This window comes from Eulemur rufifrons, chromosome 5, assembly GCF_041146395.1.
Source record: "Eulemur rufifrons isolate Redbay chromosome 5, OSU_ERuf_1, whole genome shotgun sequence".
NCBI lineage: Eukaryota > Metazoa > Chordata > Mammalia > Primates > Lemuridae > Eulemur > Eulemur rufifrons.
In genome coordinates this window covers 42,803,779-42,814,776 of record NC_090987.1, presented here as the reverse complement: position 1 = coordinate 42,814,776, position 10,998 = coordinate 42,803,779, and positions in this window count along the sequence as shown.

Sequence of the window (10,998 nt, the reverse complement as noted above, 5' to 3'; positions counted from 1 at the left end):
TGTATCATAGAACATACAGCAAAACAGATGTTTTAAACAGGTCAGAAAAAGATGAAATAAATGTTTATAAAAGAATTAATTTTATTTATTAATTAAAATGTATTTTTACTCATACCACAATTATAAATAATATTAATGTTGGCCGATGCAGTGGTTCATGCCTATAATTCTAGCACTTTGGGGGCCGAGGTGGGAGGCTTGCTTGAGCCCAGGAGTTTGATGTTGCTGTGAGCTATTATGATGCCACTGCCCTCTACCCAGGGCAACAGGCCGAGACTCTTGTTTCAAAAAAAAAAAAAAAAGTTTATTTTTAAGGATGTTATGATAGTCAAAACTTCAGTATTTATGAAAATCTTGATTTAATACTTTGTGATGTAGTGATTTTCAAGTTTGGTCCTCAATTCAATATATTTTGGGTTTTATTTTTTTGTTTTTCTGTTTTTTTTTTGGAGACAGAGTCTTGTTCGGTTGCCCAGGCTGGAGTGCCGTGGCATTAGCCTAGCTCACAGCAACCTCAAACTCCTGGGCTTAAGCAATCCTCCTGCCTCAGCTTCCCAAGTAGATGGGACTACAGGCATGCGCCACCATGCCCAGCTAATTTTTTCTATATATTTTTTAGTTGTCTAGTTAATTTCTTTCTATTTTTAGTAGAGACAGGATCTCTCTCTTGCTCAGACTGGTCTCGAACTTCTGATCTTGAGTGATCCTCCTGCCTCGGCCTCCCAGAGTGCTAGGATTACAGGCGTGAGCCACCGCACCTGGCCTCAGTTCAGTATATTTTTATACTTTTTTTAAAAAAATAAACTTTTTGTTTTGGAATAATTTTAGATTTACAAAAAGTTGTAAAGAGAGTACAGACTTGTGTATACCAGTCACCCAGTTTCCCCATTGTTAACACCTCACATTACAATGATACTTTTGTCAAAACCAATAAACTGATATTGGGACCTTACAGTGAACTAAACTCCACACATATTTGGATTTCACCAGCTTTTCCATTATTGTCCCCTTCCTGTTCCAGGGTCCTACCCAGGGGCCCACATTGCAGTTTCTTACTTTCTTGTACCACAAGGTGCTCCAGAATCATCTTGTATTTTCCCCGCCCCAGGCCTGGAATCAGCCATTTCTTCTAGGAGTCCTGGTTCCTTTTATTGGAGGATGATATTTAAAGACCAAGATCCAAGCACTGGGTATGTTTGTTACTACTGGAATATCATTGCTTCTAGGCTTATTTCGTGGACAGAACTAAGATACACACACACACACACACACACACACGTATGTATACTAACTCATGTATACACACAAGACACTTGGTTTTTAATGGACAATACAGAAAAAGACTTCTTACAAATAATTGAAGAATTGCATCATTGGCTAAACTTTCTAAAACATGATATATGATTTTAATTGTATCCACCAGTTAAGCAAAGCTTTTTGTTCAAATTCAGCCAGTAAACACATATTGTCTGATGTTAATCAGTTGGTTCTTGCAAGCTAATTAAAAAGTGTGGCATTTCTGTGTTGTGGATTCAAAACCATTAAAATTCTTGAAATAGAAGATTCAAAAAGAAGCTAGAAATTTTCTTTCCAAGTTTTTAAAATGTGCAGATATCAGAATTTTTATAGCTGCACATACTATTTTTGACAACGGAACTCCAGAATTCTGGAAATATTTCCAGACATCTAGTTTCACAATACTTTCTCCACAACATAAATTTTGTTCAGACAATATTTACTTTCTCACTCATTGTGAACATGTCACCTTTATCATGAAGTGACAGAGGAAGAGTGTTTATTTTTATTTCTTTACCTATTTATTTTTATTGTGGTAAAATATACATTATACAAAAGTTACCATTTTAGTCCCTTTTTTAGTGTACAGTTCAGTGACATTAAGTGTATCCATATTGTGCAGCCACCACTATCATCCATTTCCAGAGTGTTTTCATCTTGCAAACCTGAAAATCTGTACTTATTAAACAATAACATATCCCCCTTTCCTTCCAGCTCCTGGTAACCACTATTGCACTTTTTGTCTCTATGAATTTGACTACTCTAGGTACCTGATATAAGTGGGTTCGTACCTTTGTCCTTTTGTGATTGGCTTATTTCACTTAACATAATGTCTTCAAGGTTCATCCATGTTGTAGCATGTGTCAGAACTTTGTTTCCTTTTTAAGGTTGAATAATATTCCATTGTATGTGTGCACCACATTTTGTGTATCTAATTCTCTGTTAATGGAAATCTAGGCTGTTTTCACCATTTGGCCATTGTGAATAATGCTGCTGTGATCGTGGGTGTACAAATATCTAGTTGAGTCCCCATTATACTTCTTTTGGGTATATACCCAGAAGTGAAATGGCCGGATCATATGGTAATTCTATGTTTAATTTTTTGAGGGCCACCATACAAGTCTCCATAGCAATTTCACCACCTTACATTTCCACCAGCAATGCACGAAAGTCCCAGTTTTTTTTTCCTCCTCATACACCAGTGGACCCCTGCTCTAGATGGCACAGCAGGAAGGAGGTGGGTGAGGGCCTGAGTCTGAGTTTCGGTTTTCCTGTCCTGCCTTCTCTAGCCTGGGCAGTTCCACTAACCACAGAGAGACGTGGGGGGAAGGGTTCAGGCCTCCTCCCCTGAGCGCTGTGCCGTCTTCTCAGTTGGCTCCACCACCCGCTCCCATTAGTCACTCAGGTCTCGTTATCCCCTTGGTATCCCAGACACTTAGCCCCAAATAGCTTGTTGTGAGTTCATCCACTTTCCTTTCTTTCTCATAAGCAAATATAGCAGAAGGCTCTGTGTTCCTGGGGCACCTCTGTCAGGACGTACAGCAGGAATTTTCTCAGTGAAAATGCCCCTAGAATTACTGCCTGCAATCGTGTTGAGAGTCATTCAAAAATTGCTAGAAATTCCCAAGATTAATTGATGTAGGTAGAAAAGTTCCTGCTGGGACCTACATAGAAGGATTTTGCTGTCTATACATGTGACAAAATAGTTGCAAGCCATTCCCACTCCCTTCTTATGGAACTCATTAGCCACGGCCTATGTAGAAAACTGCACAAGTCAGAACTATGACCACTTCTGTGTATGCACCTATGTAGACACGTTCAACTAAGATTTAGAATTGGAACAGGCTTGGAATTATCCTACTGTCATGCATCTAGACCTGCTCTTGCTTCATTTGAAAAGACAGCCATATTTAGATAGTTTAGTGTGAGCACATTTATTTAAACTGTCAGGCAATCCATTTATTCACGCTGGAGTTTCCACAAACACTCGTGGTGCTTGTCTTGTGATAGGATCTGCCAGGACACATATCAGCACCCTTTCCCCCTGGATCAACACTCACACTCCTCTGGCTGAAAAAAGTGAGTTTTCTCCTGTTAACTTATTCATTTGGCAAAAACACCATGGTTCTATGCCAATTCAAATAGAAAAGAGGGAAGGGGGTATATGGAAAGGGAAGGGAAAGAGAACTGTTTTCTACTTAATCAAGACGTAGTATATACATCAGCACTTCATCTTGTACCCCTATTACAGCACTGTGCCCCACAAACTGATATTTTGGGTTGACAGTGTGAGTCTTTCAATGTCATGAAAGAAAAAAATGTTAAAGTAAAAGAAAGTATAATATAAATTGGGATCTAAATTATCACTCTCTCACAAATGTGCTCCAACGGATTAAATACGACACTGACTCACAAAAATCTTTCTAGTAAATAACTTTTCTCAATAATAAAGCAGAATTTTGAAAACTGTTATTACCTATGCAGAAATAGTTTCCTGGTGTGTGTGTGTGTTTTTGTTTGTTTGTTTGTTTTGTTTTTTTGTTTTCTAACAGAAGTAACCTTCAGGGATGCAAGGAAGATATCACAAGCACAGACCTACCCTTCTCCTCACATGTTCCGCACCGGACACATGAGGCACATAGGCAAAGAGCTAGGAGATCACCGAGGCAGGACAGATGGCTTCAGGCCGAGGTGGAGGGATCCCGGCAGGCGGGGTTTGTAAGAAAGGATGGAGGAGGGAGGCCATGCAAGGCTGAAGAAATGGCCGATGGCAGGAAGCAGGTCAAGGCGTAGAGCGGGTACAGAGCGGCACACATGTATCTCCAGGCTGCCTGGAATGTCGAGTGTGTAAAAAAGTCTAAGTAGGACTCTGGACTGTTGGAACCAGAATGCAGCTGCCCTTGAGTGTGAGGCCCAGGAGTCTGTGTTTCAAATAGTCGGCGGTGGGCGTCCATCGTAGATTTTTGATCAGGAAAGTGAAAATGTAGCCTTAGTTCTAGGACACCCTTCTCCAGCACTACGGCTCCTTTGAGCATTGAGGATAGAAGGCCGGCCTGACATGAAGAACCTTAGGGAATTTCATGCTGGTTTCATGGAGTCAGGCGGAAGCAAGGCAACGTAACAACCTCAACTCTAAGAAGTGCATTTTGACAAAGCATCGTACGTAATATAATCCCATTCTCTAAGTGTACAATTTCAAATCTGCGCTCAGTTCATCCTCCCATCTGCATGAGAAGTCACAGGGGAATTATCCAAAGAGACAGGAGGAGCAAGCCTGTCCGCACGACCTTCCCCCAGTTAGGGGACGTTTGTGTTTATAGGCAACATGCAGTAATGTGTAAATCTTGGGGACTCTTAGCTTCACACATTTGCTACATGAACACTGCCAAGTCCAATTTGGAACCAAGTAATTCTAGTATCTTGGCACCAAAGCCATTACTTAGGTCCACACATATTTTCCCCAATTTTGGCCTCAGTAGATTGGAAGCCAACCCAACCAAAATTACATAAATGTGCCATACCAAGTGGGGAAATACAAAAACAACAACATTCTAAGACAAAATTGAATATGCCTCATCTCCATTGCTTTCCCATTGATGTTCCAGATACTGTGGTTGTCTCCTCAACATCCATTCCCATTTTTGCTGGTACTATCCCACTTTTAATTTAAGTATCCGCCACCCAAATGCTGGCGTGTGTGCTTTAGAGGAAACCGTTACATGCTTGCATTGAAGAACTGAGTGTGAGGCTCAGCTGGTCACATAATCTCAGCCTCTGGCCACTATTCTTGGCCAAGGACTGTCAGGGGACCCTGTTTGAGGTAACAGGAAGCTAGGGAAGGTTTACTCTGGTCTGTAGAGAGAACTTCTGGAAGAACTGGCTGGCATCAACACAATGGGAAAGCCAGGAGGAAGCCAAACTTTATGACAAAAGGTGGTTTTAGATATGATGATTTTTATTCTTCCATTCAGCAAATGTTGGGTGCCCATCCTGTGCTGAATACCATGTTCCTGTCCTCAGGGCACACAGACCAGTGGGGGAGACTGACACATAAGCAGATAATAGCAACACAATGTGGCAAGGGAAATCCATTGTGGCATATGCACAGTATAGTGTGAGGGGACCCATAATTGAAGGGGCTGGGGAAAGTTTCTGCATCAGCTCTATGCTGGGAGGAACCTGAGAGTGGGCTTGGGTGGGAAGGGCTGAATGGGCACTGCAGGCACATGGGACTACTGAGCCATGCATGAGGTACCCACCAGAGCCAAATAAGAAGCTGAGATGTTTAGGAGAGGCTCTTGCCTAAGCCTTTGTCTTCAGGCACAAAATGGAGCAGGGAGAGTGGTCATTCTGGGTAATGTAACCAAAGTGTCGGCGCTAATACAGCTGACCCTTGAACAGCATGGGTTTGAACTGTGAGGGTCTACTTATATGCAGATTTTCTTTGGCAACTGCCTCCCTTGAGACAGCAAGACCAACCCTTCCTCTTCCTCCTCCTCCTCAACGTGAAGACAAGGATGAAGACTTTTATGATGATCCATTTACCCTATGAATATATAAATAGTAAACATATTTTCTCTTCGTTACTATTTTCTTCTTTCTTTCTTTCTTCTTTCTTTTTTTTTTTTTTTTCCCTGAGACAGGGTTTTGTTTTGTCGCCCTAGCTGGAGTGCAGTGGCAGGATCATAGCTCACTGTAACCTCAAAGTCCTGGGCTCAAGAGACACTCCTGCCTCAGCCTCCGGAGTCGTTGGAACTATAGGCGCTTGCCACCACACCTGGCTAATTTTTTAAATTTTTTATAGAGACGGGGGTTTTGCTACTGCACAGGCTGGTCTTGAACTCCTGACTCAAGGGATCCTTCCACCTCAACCTCCCACAGTGCTAGGATTACAGGCATGAGCCACCGCACCAAGCCACAATTTTCTTGATAACATTTTCCCCCCTAGTTTATTGTAAGAATACAGTGTTGATTGACTGTTTATATTATTGGTAAGGCTTTGGGTCAATAGTAGTTAAGTTTTAGGGGAGTCAAAAGTTATACTTGGATTTTCAACTGCCTCGGGGTCAAGGTGGGGGTGGAGGGACCATCCAGTTATTCAAGGGTCCACTGTACCTTAGACCTCCAAAATCACAAGTGTCTACTCTCAGGAAGAGGGAGGTGTAGGTAGGGGAACAGGAATAGCTACTTGTTTGTTGAGTTCCTACTATGTGTCAAGAACTATGTTAGGTGTTTTCCCTATTTTGTCTTCTTTAATAATCAAAACAATTCTCATTATAAAGAATATACATTTGAAATTCTCATAGGTTGTATAATTTTCCTAAGGTCACATAGCTAGCAAGTGGCAGGGCAGTGATCTGAACTTAGATCATTCTGGCTCCAAAGCTCAACCCTACACTTAATTTTACTTATGTAGAATCAGCTTGAAACTTCGGTTTGAATGAAACCACTTGGTATTAATTAGAAGGAGAAATTGGCAAGTGCTATTTTAAATGCTTTGAACCACTCTCTGGAGAGCACATTAAATACCCCAAAGCAAAGCAAAAAAAATGTATATTAATAAGATCACAGCCATTCAAAAGGCAATTGTTTGCCATCAGTTCCAAAAAGAATAAAAAGGAGGGGAGCTCAATTTCCCCAATTTTTCATGCCAAGTGCTCAGGCTCCAAGTTTCCCTCCCGGCTCTTTCTCCACCTCTTCTCCTTACACTTTACCCATTACAGCTTCATTCCAGGAGATGGAAGTGGTATTTATAGGAAACTCTGATCACTGCCAGCAAGTGAATACTCACATTAAACACGATTTAAAACAACCTTCTCTCCAGTTGTTTATAATAACCTCTTGGAGTTTGAAATTAAAATCTGTATCCCATCTAGCCTTTTCTCCCCGCCTCTTATATTACACAAAGCCAAGAACTTGCCCTTGAACATACTTCAACTCTCTGGCCCACCACCCTGACATGCTCTGTAGCGAATTATCTCAATCCCTAAATATTAGTCCTTTCTCTTGTCTTCTCCAGTTTCCTGGACATGATTCATCCTCCCTGGGTATTTCATTGTTTATGTCAATGAACAAACTCTTTGTCCCTTGAACAGGCTCTTTCCTCTTTCCTTATATCCTATCTTCTCTGAACACCTTTTTAACTAAGTGTGTGTAGAATTTCTCTTCCTCTACAGGAAAAGACCCAGCAGTTGAGATAGTCCAACCTCCTTATTAAAGAGATAAGGTCATGAGACCCAGAGAGATTATGCAACTTCCCTAAACTCACACAGTAGGAAGAGGCTGAGTCAAATCAAGAAAGTAGGATCTTTAGGTTCTAGTTTAATATCCTTTTCACCATCCTGTCCCACCACCGCCCATTCAAACCCATCCCAGCCATTTGTCAATTTGGTGTCAGATGGTATCTGCCCGAGGCAGGGGTTATGTACTATTTCGTTTCTCAAGTGACGCATAACATCATGGAGGCCCAGGTGCAATTGTCTTGGGTGGTTTGTCTCATGGCCCAAATGCTGCATATGTACTCGTTATTCTGCGACAAGCTTCCTGAACAAAGTCTCTTCTCAAAGCCTTCCCTCCAAAGCCGTTCTCTGGTGTGTGCCATTCCTCCTTAGAGGAAGTTTTAGCACCAGGGTTTAGAGACAGGGTTTTAGCCTGAACATTTCAGAGAGAGAATTGCAAAGTCAAAGTATGTGAGGGTGGGTGGGCTGGGTGGGACTTCTAAGGCAGGGCCCGGAATTGCTAAGCTATGCAAACACTGTGCCACGGAGCATCTGGGAGGGATGTGACAAAGGAGTTCTGCTTTATTCCCATTGCCGGAAGGTTCTTTGAGACTCTTGCTATTCAAGTGAACACAGCAAGTCACTCAGACAAAGGAACCATAAAGCCAGACTTGTCTTCAGTGTGGCATGTGGACCTACACTGCAGCTGTCCTCGTGCCCCTTTGGATAACCAATGTCCTGACATCTGCCAGTGTAGATATAGGCCTTTATTGCCCTTTTAAAGCCTGAAATACTTGTGAGTAACGGGAAACAGAGGGTGAGCTTCTGGACATGGAGGGAAAAGCCCCAGCACCTGAATTTGGTGGGACAGGACAACAGTTAACCACTATCTGGAGCTGGCTTCATGGGCAGGCAAATTGTCCTGGATTTAATGCTATCACTGTCTTGAAATTCTTAATTTTTGAAAGGGGTCTCACATTGCCTTTCACACTGGGCCCCACAAATCGTGTAGCCACTACCCTCCCCTCACCCCATTAACTTCCACGTATAGCTCCTTCTCTAAGCCAGACCGAAGAGGCTGTGATCTCTTCCTTCTTGTCTCACATCTGTGCTTAGCAAATTGTGTGCTGAATATCACTGGACCAAACTTTTTTCCTCCCTTATCAATGCCCAAATTTATGGTGCTCAGAACCCCATTACAAACATAAATCTACATGGCGGCCTTGAATCTTCTAAGCTTTTCCTAGCTCTAAGATTCTATCATTCTAATTTTGTTTGGGTGATAATTCATTTTATAAATAGGTTATTTATAGCAACTCTTCAAAATTACTTTCAGAAAGCTTGAAAGACAGGTTTCTTTCACTATAAATGAAAATAAAAATGGGCTGGGTGCAGTGGCTCACGCCTGTAATCCTAGCACTCTGGGAGATTGAGGGGGGAGGATCGCTTGAGGTCAGGAGTTCAAGAGCAGCCTGAGCAAGAGCGAGAACCCGTCTCTACCAAAAAGAGAAAAACTTAGCTGGGCATGGTGGTGCACACCTGTAGTCCCAGCTACTTGGGAGGCTGAGGCGGAGGATCGCTTCAGCCCAGAAGTTTGAGGTTGCAGTGAGCCACGGCACTCTATGCAGGGTAACAGAGGGAGACTCTGTGTCAAAAAAAAAAAAAAAAAAAAGAAAAAGAAAAGAAAAGAAAAAGAAAGGGAAAGTACAGTATATACATAAAGTGGAATCTATGTACCGATTACAAATTCCATTATGGAGATACATTTGTGGGCATGGAAAACATTCATGATGTAGTACTAAGTGGAAACAGAGCAGGTTACAACATAAGCCTCCAAACAGCTTTGAGTATCACTTTAGTGTCACCATGACACCAGGAACCACAACTCTAACTTGTATTTTTCATGTATTTGTTGTTGTTCCTGCCTAGAATGTAACTATGCTCTTTCTATCCTGAGTCTCAGGATGAGATTGATGATAAAACAGATACTTACGCCCGAAATACAGAGTATTAAACTTAAGAGAAAACTTTGGATGAATGTATCCAGATTGGTCATGGCACTTACTGAGCCAGGAAGCACCACCTGAGCAAACAGACTTTTCCCAAATCATTTTTATGGTGCTGATCTCACTCTTAGGAGCTTATCACTCAAGCCAGATCATTTCTGTTACCGTTTATAAATTTGTGTGTGCAACTTTGACTCTAAAATACAAGTCTTGAGCTCAGGAGTTCGAGACCAGCCAGAGCAAAAGTGGGACCCCCCGTCTCAATTTTATAAAAAAATTTTTTTTAAATAAATAAAATAAAATAAAATACAAGTGTGAGCTTGCACAGGAAGACAGTGTAGGAAGCAGATGGCTCAAGACTCCAGAGTTCGGGGCCAACTCTGCCACTTAAGTCAGGTGACCCAATGGAAGACGCTCTTTTAGTCTTATTGTTTGAATAATAATAACCTAATTTCCAGGCTGAGTCCCATATAGGAAAATGCCTTGTAAAGTGCAGAATTTTATAAATGTCTAAGGTGCTACTGTAATCAGATGATAGTGAGAACGCCCGGGTGTTGGGAGCCTGGGTTTTAATCCCTGCTCTAGTTGTCTAACTACCGGAGACAATGGCATATGCTCCCCAGGCGGGTCGACTCAATGGTTACATGCAGAGGTTTGCCTGGGGACTCTCTAAAGACACTTCCAACATGAAAATTCTATCATGTTAGAAAATCACCTTTGATGTTTCACTCTTGTTTTTAGTTTTTCTCGTCTAAAAAAGACTGAGTCTTGAATTTGGCTGTCCAGGGCTAGCTGGGAGACAGTGTTTGCAGAGGAGGAGGGGAAGAAGGGAGGATGGGGAGGAAGCGGGAGAGGAAATCAGGAAGGGGAAGTGGGATAAAACAACCCAACAGGCATAGATTGGAACTACAGACCACTCAGAGCTGAAGACCCCTGATTACAGGCTCGGAGGAGACAGGAACCCCATGCTCGGGGCGGGGCGGATGTTGAAGTTTTGACAAGCCCTGTTCCGGGTGTGAGTGAATCACCGGACTCAGCTCCCTCCATTCCCAGCCCTGCCAGAGCAGCCCCTGCCATGCCAGCTGTTCCTTAGACCTGACCTTGCTGTGGTCTTTTCCTGTCTCAATTTGTTTCTCTGAGAAAAACGACTTTTATCTATGTTAGGCACAATGACTTCGATAAGTAAAGAATCCCTTGGGAATAATCACAGACAACTCCACATTGCACTATGGACAGTTTTCTACTGAAATGGATTTCTTTCTGCTGTTCCCAATTAAGATTCTGTCTTCTGGGACTTGCTTCAAAGTCTGTCTTCTCTCCTGCGGTTGCCAGAACATTGTGTTACAATGACTGCCTGGACGGCGAAGGACCTGACTATGTCTAGCTTGGTCCTCACAGGAAGAGGACAGTGGGACATCAGAGATCACACTGCTTGGTTAAGGGAGGTCAGACAAGCCAGTGTGTTCAGGCAAAGGCCA